Source organism: Anser anser (genome assembly GCF_964211835.1).
Source record: "Anser anser genome assembly, chromosome: 2".
NCBI classification, from domain to species: domain Eukaryota; kingdom Metazoa; phylum Chordata; class Aves; order Anseriformes; family Anatidae; genus Anser; species Anser anser.
Window position 1 is genome coordinate 95186341 of NC_139721.1, and position 11481 is coordinate 95197821.

Sequence of the window (11481 nt, forward strand, 5' to 3'; positions counted from 1 at the left end):
CCTGATATCAAGTCTCAGAGACTCCCTAATGACCTAATCAAACCCTTTCCCAGAGCATCAGTTCTGTGGGTATTCTGGCAGATTGCCTCTTCAGGGACACATGATAGATGAAACTTATAGTGCGGTCTTTGCAAAAGGTTTCCAACCACATCCCCACACCCCCTTCCTGCCCCCTCAACACTATATATTTTAGGCAGCATGAGAGCAATACAGATCTAGACAAAATAATAAAATGTCTATGTGCCATAATATGCCTCAGTTTTCTCACCATGCCAAGATGTTCTTGAGTGCTTTCCTGGGCTATGCTCTCAGAAATACAGAGCCTCTTCTCCCTGGACCTCAGCCTGCACCATGGACCACAGCAGTTTTCCTTTCCCTTTTCTGAGTTCTACCCTTGCCTCTCTCCCTCTTCCAACATTACCATCAGACAGTCAGACTGATGCCACTTAGCACTATTTTCTTTAGCACACCTATCACACTGTCAAAATGTATTGAAAATATCAGTGACCCATCCAGTCCCTTACCTAAAATAGACCTGTACCTCTCTTTCACTTATATACATCCACACTTCATCCATCCGTCCATCCATCCATTGCCCAAGCACTAGCCCCAGGAAAGATCTCTAAATGCAAGAGGTCATGTAACAATCAACAGCTGGACATTTTCTGTAATCAGAGTCTCTTTGGAGCATTTGGTGTAGATGAGTCAACATTCTCCACTGGGGAGAAAATACTTCCTTCAGGCAGTTTCTGACCACAGACGACCATTAAGTGTTGTACTTGTGATTTACTCTGAGAATGAACATGCCAAGTTGAAGTGACTGCAAGAGAGAAAAAGGTTTCTAGGGATGTGAAACGTAGCCGTCGTTCTCTATTTGAAATGTGCCTGAGGACATTGGGTGTCCTGTTAGAATATTGTAGGAATGTAGACACTCTACATCTACCTCAAGAGCCAAATAATCATGCTTTTAAGGGCCTAGTCTGGGCAACTTCAGCTCCACCTGAGTTCAGAAAGAGTTGATGATGCTTAACATTTCTGAAGAATAGGCTTAACATGCACTGGGTTGTGTTGGTGTTTAGCCAAGAGCTTAGGAAGCACAGTCTTTTCCCTCCATCCACAGCTTTGGGGCAATCTGTTTTCTTGCAACAACACAGAACAATACTAAGAATATATTTTTTTTTTGAACGATGGCAGAAACTTGATGAAAATCTCCATATGTAGGTCTGGATACAGACCTGGATTGTTATTTTCTCTCTCTCTCTCTCTCTCCCTCTTCCTTCCTTCCTTCCTTCCTTCCTTCCTTCCTTCCTTCCTTCCTTCCTTCCTTCATTTGACTATCTAGAAACTTCTATAGGAGGAGACCAGAAGAGCTTAGCTTGTTTACTGAATCAAAACCCAGTCTGCAAGAGTTTATAGGTAGTAAACAGTGGGAAGATCATTGATGCTAAAGGACAATGTTGGCTAAGAAAAGATCAAGCTGGAAATTAGATGCTTCTAAATGGTGAGCATCTTTTTAAGGGAAATTATAGAAAGAATTGCCCACCCTCTTCTTTTTTAAAGAGAAAGCTTTATCACTTGCAAGTGGTTCAGATACAGTATGTCTACCAGGCACAGCAGGGAGCAAAAATCAGACACCCAGAAAATCTTTCCAGCTCTAAGGTCCTATAAGTATTCTTTCTGCACAAGCTTGTAATAATGAACTCATAGAAAGCTGCCAGAAAAAGGAATGCTGTTTGAGCTTAAGCCTGGTCATGGTGGATTCATTTGATAATTCAAGCAGATGATTTCAGGGTAATTATTATTATTATGTTGCTTGCTTAGCTGCAGCTGTGATTTCCTTTTCTCATAGTGTAGATGGAGCTTTACAGAATGTTTCCCAGCACCTTCTGTGATAATTGACAGCTATATGTAAACCCTACCTACTGTTTCAGATAGCACAACATGTTCTTAATTGCATGTTTCAGAACAGAAACTGATTGAAAAATGAAAAGACAAAGCAAAAAAGTCTTTAGAATTTGTTTCACCTGTTCACTTTTTGTAACTGCCCTTGGGTTTATTCTCCTCATCACATGCATGTGAACCCAACTGGTCTCTAATGGAAGCTTTGTGAAAAAGCTGAGAGAAGACCATGTTTCTCCAAAATTCAAGAGGTTGACATTGGTAGTATATGAGTATATGAGAGATTTTTGCTATCCAAAGGAATATTCTCTGTCTTGTTTCCTTTGCCTTAGTATCTCTGGAGATTATTTATCTTTAATAAGATCATGGTACCAAAAAATGCAGGGCTAGAGTGTGCAGCAGACTGGTACATAGGAATGTAATGGCTGTTTTATCTCAAGAAAAGGTCCCACGAGCTCACAACCTGCCCCCAGATGGTTGTTTGTAGGATGAACTCTGAAGACACACAGGCCCTCTGCAGAAGGTAGCTGTAGGAAAGAGAAGGGCAGGTAGTTACTTAAGATAGTAAGCTGTAGGAGATAAAGAAATTGTGTCCTCTAGCACAAGAAGGAGAGGCCTACAGGACCTGACAGCATTGGTCAAGACTCCATGCCCAAGCTAAATTGCTTCAGCAACAACTGCACAAGTTTACCTCAGTGCCATAGCTAATCATCAACCTAATTAACCACAATAGAGACTTTGCTGAAGTAGATTTGAGGAGAACTGTTAAATGTGTGAAAGTAACACAGGGAGGAGACCTGAGGAGACAGTGGAGATGATATAAAGATTTGGATGCAAAGTCCCTCCTCCACTAGGAGAATTATTGCAAAACTGGCTTGAAGGGAAGATGGAAGGACTTATTTTAAATCAGAAAGCAAAATAAAGGTTGAAACACCATCGCTAACCCAGTGGACCAACAATAATCAGCCAGATAATACTCTATGACACTGGGAAGGATTTTATGCAGATGATATCATTCTTTGTTTGAATGAGTGTTATTCATCTGCATCTAAAGCGTAAAACCATGAGGTAATGGAATACATTAATTTCTGTAAGCTTCCAGTGTCTTGAGGCCAGTGGTTGCCAACAGTTTTGAAGCAAGCCTCTTTGCTTTGGAACTTTGACTTTTTTCCTCCCGTCCCCAGTGGATAACTTCCACCTTTGTCACAGGTTCTCACTTCAGCCTCCAGCAGCCCAGTCTTTGCTGCTGCTTTCTCTCCTGTGTCTCAGCTTCCCATGCTCCTGCTGCTTTTTTGCTGCTGCCAGCTCCAGAAACAAGAGTGCAGACCCAGCACAGCTTATTTGGTTGGCTCCTGAGCTCTGCTGAGCCACACCTGCACTGAGAACATACCTCTCTGGTTGGGAAGGGAAGTCCTACACTGCCTGAACTGTTTCCCTAGCTCAACTGCCATGGTGAAAAGGAAGAAAAGGAAGGTGAATGCAGAGAATCTGAGTGGCTTTTTTTTTTTTTTTTTTTATCACAAATTAAGCAAGTGTGTGGGAGCTCTTTGGTTCAGGTGGGGCCTCATTGCTTTCTCCAAGCTTCTCAGTTTTTGCTCATGGGGAAACCTCAGGGGATTTTCAGGGCCCCATGTAAATGACCTTGCAGAGCAAGCTATTAACGTTCACTGAGTATGTCCAATGGTAGGAACTTATGCTAAGGCAATAGTTTGAGCTGTAGCACTTCCATTAATGTCGAATTAGATTACACATCCTTTAGAGCAGATTCTTCTGCATCTAATGTAAGTATGAGCAGACAACTGATACTCAATACTTGGTTTATAGCAATGTTTTAGGGTTAGAAGGACAAAGATAGACGTGGCTATTTTTACAGTGGTGTAAATGCCAGGTCTCTAGCCCCAAGGTCTGGCCTGCCATTCCAGAGGACCAGAGCTCAAACCCTGTATCATGTGAGCTGTATGCAAGCTAGAGACTTTTTATTTGTGCAGCTGACATGCTAAGATACTTAAGGTGTCTGAGATGAGGTTAAGATGATTGTATGGACACAGCCAACAGGGGATCCCACTGAGGCCTGAGGCAAAAGGGATGAAAGCAGTCTGCTTCTGTAGTTCCTGCTGCAGGCTTTTTTGGACAGAGCAAATTACCAAACTCTTCAGAGCCCTCTTCTCTCCATCACTGATAATCCATCCACGTGCCAGCAGACAAGCACTTTGGAGTGAGAAGTTGTGGAAGAGGAGACTGGGAGACAGGTTTTAAGGGGATATATGAAGCTAAGAGGTAGTAAGATTGCAAGCTTTTTAAGGAGATGGTGCCCACCCAGTGGGAAAGGACGGTGAGAAAGGGGTCCGGGAGAGAAGAATCACCCTTGGTCCAACAATGTGGGGCTGACTGGAAAATCAGTCTGTCAGTGGGAAAGGGGAAAGAAAGGGGTCAGGATGAGATGATGCAGAAAATTGAGTTTTTTACAGAGGGACCTCCATGGGCGCAGACACTTTTTAGGAGCTCGGGAAGGAAAACTAGAAGAGCATGGGCCTCTTGTAGCACATATTTTTTGGTTCATACTTTCTGGTGGATAGCACTGAAACCCACAAGCAAAGTTTCTCTCTCACACACACAGGGATCCTGGCAGATATACAGGGCAATGGTCAGACACCAGTGGAAGGTGTCCTTTAGCTCAAGTCGCAGACATCTTCAAACCCACTGTGCAGTTTCCTGTGTGCTATTGACTGCGGCTCCGAGAGACAACAAAAATACATTTCTGGGCTTTCAGGGTGCTTTTATAACAGAAGGAAATAATAATTATATCATTGTCTTTTTTTCTTTTATTAATGTTTTAAAAAACCAAATTCCTAGTATTTGGGTTCTATTAGAATTAAGGTTGCATATGCAGCAAAATCCTCTCAGAGATGAGATTTGTGCCTTTCATTGGATGACCATACTTGCTTTTTCCCTGAGGGCTCTGCTGAAGGTGCAGGATGGATCTCTCCTGGAGCAGATCTGGGCTTTTTTCCTCTGCTTTTTTTGACATAGAAATCAGCAAATGTGTATTACATGAGACTAAGGATCAAGGAGGGAGACTACAGTCTGTCAGAGCCATGCCTTGCCTTGGAAAATAAAAATCTCTTCATGGTTCTGCTCTAAATCCTATATGATGCTAGTCGGGTTTTGACAGCTTATTTTAAAAAATATATTTCTTATATCCTACATTCCATACCTCATGTGCTGATGCTTATGCTTGCAACAAAAGTCAACCTAAGTTGTTCCCTGATCAAACAAAGTGCTGTATAATGCTAAAGATTCTGAAAAAAATAATAAGTAAAAAAAAATCAAATTGGGCATTTAAAATTAATGAACAAATGGGTACTTGTGATACTACAGTGGTGGGTGTTGTAGATATTAGCAATGCTGTCTCCACCACAGGGTTTGAAAGGCACCATTACTAAGACTTTGGTACCATGCCTTGAGCAATACGGTGAAAAAGAAATATTGAACAGGAACTCATTAATGGTGTAGACACAATGTTCTGGCTGCATCAGATCCTGTCTTAGGTTGCTAACCCCTCAGATCTGCTGGCAGAATAGCACTTCTAGCTGCTTCTCTGTTTGCAAAACTGGTCTGACTTGGTGGGGGCACAGATTTGCCTGACTTTTATATATATATGTATATATTTATACCCAAAAAGAAACCACAAACCACAGGTCATTTGACAGAACTTGCGTTAGGAAATTACTGCAGATGGAACTGTTCTGGCAGATCAGAAAGTGTGATTATATGCCTGGCAGAGAAGGGGTGGTGAGCAGCTGGCAGGAGGACCAGGCAGTAGACTCTTGCTTGGGATGAGCTGTGATCAAAACACACCTGACTCCACCTCTGGAGTGCCACCCCCAGACGCATACCGTGCATGCTGTGGCTTCCCCCAGAGCCAAGTAACATGAAGTTGGTCTGCTGTACTCACTGCTCAGGACTGAGCCAAAGCAGAGTGGACAGTCTTTCTTGTAGGGTTTCCTGCCTACAGAGTGCTGAACTTTACAGTCTGAGTAATGTTTTCTGTGCAGGTTTTTGTGCCTAAGTACACATAGAGATACATGTTATGTAAAATATATGTGAATCATGTGTATGCGTGACTTTCCACAACAAACTTTTTCCTATCTTTTCTTTGCCATGCACCAGGAAATACTCAAGGGGGAGATGAATCAGTCCTATAGCATGACCAAAATCACAGTGAGTCTATCAAGTGGCCCGCACAGGGAACATTTAAATCCCATAGGTATTTGAGAGACACTTAGTAAATTCTGATGCTCTTTAAATATTAACAGCTGGTCTGGCCTTTTGGATGAATGATAGTTCGGAAAGCTTTCTGTGCAGATCCATGACTTAACAGTGTATCAGTTGAAGAGGAATGCTTCCTTTAATCGAATCATTGTGTAACATGTCTGATTCACTGTGTTACTAAGTTACTAAGTGTTGTGTCCCAAGTCTCTGGCTGCAGTAGATCAGCACAAGGCATCATTTTGGGGGTGGAAGTGATAAAGGGAATTTTTAAAATTATTGTCCACAAATCCACTGTGAACAAAACTGTTTTCCCAACCTAAAGTGAAGACTGAAGGCTTCTTTGATTTATGCTAACTGCTGGAGGCCCCAAGAACAGTATGAAAGGAGAAAGCAAAGGGGACAAGTGCAGCAACTCAGCATTGCCTGGTGGTGGGGATGTCCTAGTCCTAATCCTTACATCATCCTCAAATCTAGAAATTGCTCTGCTCACTTTGTGGTACCAAGTTAGGCAATTCCCTCAACATGAAACTGGATAGCTTTCAGACTGCTCAGGGTTGTCTCTGTTATTCCATCAGGCTGCAATGATGATATATGGACAGCTAGCAAACCCACTCCTCTGCTGTGGTGTGATATTTGTGTACAAAATGCTTGTTTTGATTAAGAAGGCTTTTCCAATGGAAAGGAGTTCTAATATTGTCAGAACTCTAATTTCTACCAATTTTAGGTCTTCTCTGCACTGAAGGAAAGATTGAAAGATCCATTTTGTGTAGACAAAAAGGTGCTAGGCTACAAGTGACATGGGTGTTGACTGTAGATCTTGAGGTGGCTTACAAGACCAAGAGGGCCTGGGACACATTACCAACACCTAAACCTTCCCTGAGGAAGCTAACTTTGTCTGTGAGGAGAAAAATAGTATATTCTCCTTTGAGAAAGAAAACTTGGTTTAAAAGTGGAAATGGTCTTCTGATAAACAGTACTATAAAGCTGGAGAGAGCTTTCTGTGACACGCTGGATGTGATAACCTGGAATAAAGGTCAGTCAGCTGAAGGGGTTATCCACACAGAAACAATTTATGTTATGTACAAGTTGTGCAATTGATTTTTGTAATCCCAGAAAAAAAAGTAGACTCTTCTGAATCATTGTCAGCCTGTGAAAAGCTTCCAAAGACCAAAACTGCTGCTGAAAAGCCATGGGGTGGCCAGCTTCCATCTTGGCATCCACTCTTAATATTCCATCTACCTAAAATTGCCATTAATAGTTAGAAAAGGCATTTTTCTTTTTCTGTTCCACACTGATGTGTGGAGTTACTGTGCACTATTAGCAACTAAATGCCGGTTTTCACTTCAGGAACAGATGAGGGCTGGATCCTGGCAGCTCATCTGTAACTGTGGAGATGGAAAAAGGTACAAGAAGCTGCCTGTTCATAAATGTATAAGAATGGTGTTCTTTTCATCAAGTTTTCTTTTTTGTTTGGTTGGTTGGTTTTTTGTTTTGTTTTGTTTTTTTCCCACTCCTCAGCTTTAGTCTCCTCTCCACCAGCAAGACCATGCTTATGTAGTGTGAAGAGGAGCCCTTGCTGCATCTCTTCAGCAGGTTGCTCTGTAGTTTCTGAAGCATTTTGGACCTCCTCTGATTACGCATGCTGAGGAACAGCCAGTGTCTACAGTTCAGATCATGATAGCTGCTCCTGGTGGCTGGAGTTCAGTGTGAGTCTGGTTCATTTTCTCTGAAGTTGCTTCAGAAAGTGAAACTGCCCTTCTCCTCTCCCTGGATAATCCCTTTCTGCCAATGGTCATGAATCATCCTCGATGAATTCTTCCGTATAGATGGTTTTGAAGTTCTATTGAGTCATCTGTGCAATCCAGGATGGTTTGCTGTTTTTCTGGCTCCACACATATGCATTTTCCAGAACAACCCAGAGGGAATTGCCCTGTGCCATTGCTCACCAAATCTTGTAACTCTCATATGCAATACCCTGCACAGCTCTTCTTTGCCACCCCCATCTCTCTTTCCAAAGCTTAACACAGCTCTTGCAGTATTCTTGCTTTCCTGGTTTTAGTTGAGGTAGGTGACAAATGCATGTTTGCTTTGCAGTTATCTCTGCTGGTTGAAGATGTTGCCAACCCAGGTATTCATTATCGTTCCTGTGCCAGAGGTCACCATTCCCACTGACCTGCCAGCAGCTGGAAATATGTTTACATATGCTATTTGCTTCTTTAAAAATTAACTCATTTAACTTAAACCACTAACGAAGGCAGTCTAAACTAGCCCACATGCAGTGGAGCAGCTTGGGGAGTGTCCACACAACCACTTCTGCTGCCAGAGCTGGAGTAGTAAATTTCATGTGGGACACTAGTGCACTTAATTACATTAAAAAAAAATAAAAAAAAAGAAAAAAAAAGAAAAATGAATAGAGGATATTTATCCACAGACTTGAAATCCAGCTGACTTCTGCCTGTGCCATTGGTGAAGGTGATGCTAGGGCATGGATGGGATTTTAAATATTAGCAAATTCCAACACAAACCACATTAAAATTTAATTACACAAATCTGCAGTGAAGAGGAAAGAATAAATACAATATCTCAACTCTATTAAAGGATTTGCATTTGTATGGGAACATTTGCAAAACTAAATGTTTAAGAAAGATTGTTTCAGATGATTTGGCCAGGAATAATTATGACTTAAAAACAGACTGTAAATACAGAGAAAAACAAATTAAGCTGGGACATGAGGTAGAGGAAGTCTGTAATGAAAGTAATTGTTTTATATTTAATATATTGTTTTCAGCAGCCCTGAAAGGTCTTGCTGCAGGATCATTGGGATCTAATCCTTGTCCCAGGAAACCCAACCGTTGCAAACCTGATCCTGTGTGTGTGCGTGCATGTCTGCGTGTAAGCTGCTTGTAACAACCCAGCCAATGGCAAGAGCAAGTTCTGGGAATGCAAATTTTTGTCAAAATTCAGGCCATTTCAGGATTCAGTGCAGGGTGCAGCCTGGTGTCCGATACTCATTAGTGAGAGCAGAGAGAAGGCGAACAGCACATGAATGATTTTTTCAGTAGATTTTTAACTTTGATGGACTACAGGTGCCACTGAAGACCACAAACAATAGAGAGCAGCTTGGAAAGGTTACCCCTGCGGACTGGAAAGATAAAAGGGAGAATTAATTTGAGGAAAATAGTTCTAGGAGTAAACATAACAGGTAGCAGCAGAATTAGAAAGCAGTAATGCAAATAAAAAGAAAGGGTGTAGGAAATATGCAGGAAGTGCAAGAGGAGTCTCTGTGGAATTATAATACTTTGGAGCAAGGCAATATAAAAAGTCCTTGAAGAGATTTTAAAGTAGGCCTTGATATAATTTTGAATGCAGGACATATTAATTGAAGCTTGGAGTTTGAACTGAAGTTGCAATCCCTTAGCTGTGTCTTTCTTTAACTTTTCAATCTTTTTCTTTCAGTGTGGCATAAGACACATTTTTAGAGTTAGGGACTATTCCAAGCCTTAGAGGATCTAAAATCATATGCCAGGTGTTTGGAAATGAAGAGAAGGTGTTTAAGAAACAGAGTATTAACATGATGACATTACATTATGTGTTATACATACATACAGATATACAAGTACGTATATGTAAACAAGTGTGGTTTGCAACTTCTTTTACTCCTTCTGTTGGGGCCCCAAGGCCACTTACAGGCCTTAATACCCTGACCAGCCTCACCTGTGTCCTCCACCCACCTTAAACACCCTCTCAGACACCCTTTTAAGCTTAGCCTGAGACCATCAGCCCCTACCTGAGCTTTTTGGAGGAGTGCTGGTCTCTAGCTCAGCTGTGCCTGGCTGTGGAGTCCTTTCCTCCTGAGCTTTGTATGCAGATTGGTCTCCCAGCTTGAGCTTGGCTCTGCCTCATCATCACAGCTCTGCCTGGAATTTACTAGACCTGACCCATAGACTGGCTTCCTGGTTTGACCTTAGACCTGCCCTATCACTATGCTTTTGGCTTCTGACATGGGCTCTTGGCTGGACCTGGTTACCATCTCCGGGTCTGTCCTGCTCGGTTCACTCAGGTGGTGTGGGGCAGGCCATGGAATCACCTCAGCTCCTTGCCTCCTCTTCCCTTGAGGAGAAGACCTGCTCTTGCTGCTCTCTGACACTCTCTTAAAATATGTTTGTTAGTGTGTAGGGATGAGCTAGTGTGGCTGTCAGTACCTAAGCAATAGTAGATGGTGATTCCTGTCCCCTCTGCAGAAGCTTTCTAACTGAAGTTCTCTTTTTGCCTAATGAATAAGGAGTTGCTCCTTACTGGCTCCTCTTTCCCTGGAGGCAGCAAAGCGGCAAAGGATGACAGATAAGGAACAGAAACTTCTGGTGACACTGCCATAACATTTCCACTACTGAAGAAAATCTAGATAATGCTTTTATTTTCAGACATGAAGATTCATGGTTCAGTTTTGTCTAGAGGACTTAGCCCACAAATAAAGACAATCCCATATTCAGTGTTTCACCTCATTGGATTGAGCCTGCAAAGCACTTCTTATCTAGGTAAGAAGCATGTGCTAATGTGGTTTGTGTGAGTGTTTCCAGAGCCTAGTGTGTAGGTTGTAGTCACTGTCTTATCAATCAGACTGATGCGCTTTTATTTTATGGGTCAAGAGGAATAAGACTGAAACTGGATGGTGTTTCTGCAGTAGAATTCCAGAAACATCATTTTGACTTACTTTTGTGTGTGTGTGTGTGTATGCATGTGACTGCATCCAGTCCATTCCACAATATTAAGGAATTGGTTTGGCCTCAGTATTACCAGGACTGGGTAGCAAGTCCCAAATCTGAAAACAAGGAACAGCTATCTGCACTTGCACATCCTCTCTGTGCTCCCATGGTGAGCTGCCTAAGAGGCATGTACCAGATGGTCAGCTAAGAGGGTGAGATGATAGAAAAGTTGGTGAAGGAAGCTTCAGTCCTTCTTCTTCCTAACCTGCACCTTCTCAAAAGATGCATTCGGATGGGGAGGAAATAAGGTGGAGCATATATCTCCTTATTCAACATGGATAGGAAGAAGGCCCTTTGAAGTTGGGAGAGTAGTGTGGGGAGGAAGAGGATAAAGAGACAAAACAAACAGCAACAGGATAAGTCCTGGGAATGGGTGAGTGGAATGAAGAAGTAATTAAAGTGTAAGTCAAAAGGATGTTTAAAATAACAAAAGCTTATAGGCAGCGTGCAGGAACAAAAGAGGAAATGTACAGTGGGTGCCATGAGTTTGGCTTCCATAAACCAGACTGAAGCTATCTTGTTTGCTTCATTCTACAATCCATAGCAA

At 42.1% G+C, this 11481-nt stretch overlaps 1 long non-coding RNA gene across 1 annotated transcript; it reads right to left on the bottom strand.

Annotated features, from left to right (window-relative positions):
* Positions 1-6284: 6284 nt before the first annotated feature.
* LOC310894365 lies at positions 6285-9863 on the bottom strand. The gene is made up of 2 exons (XR_014579860.1): positions 9774-9863; positions 6285-9313 (listed from the first exon to the last, which is right to left on the bottom strand). It is a non-coding gene; the product is annotated as an uncharacterized lncRNA (long non-coding RNA).
* Positions 9864-11481: the final 1618 nt, after the last annotated feature.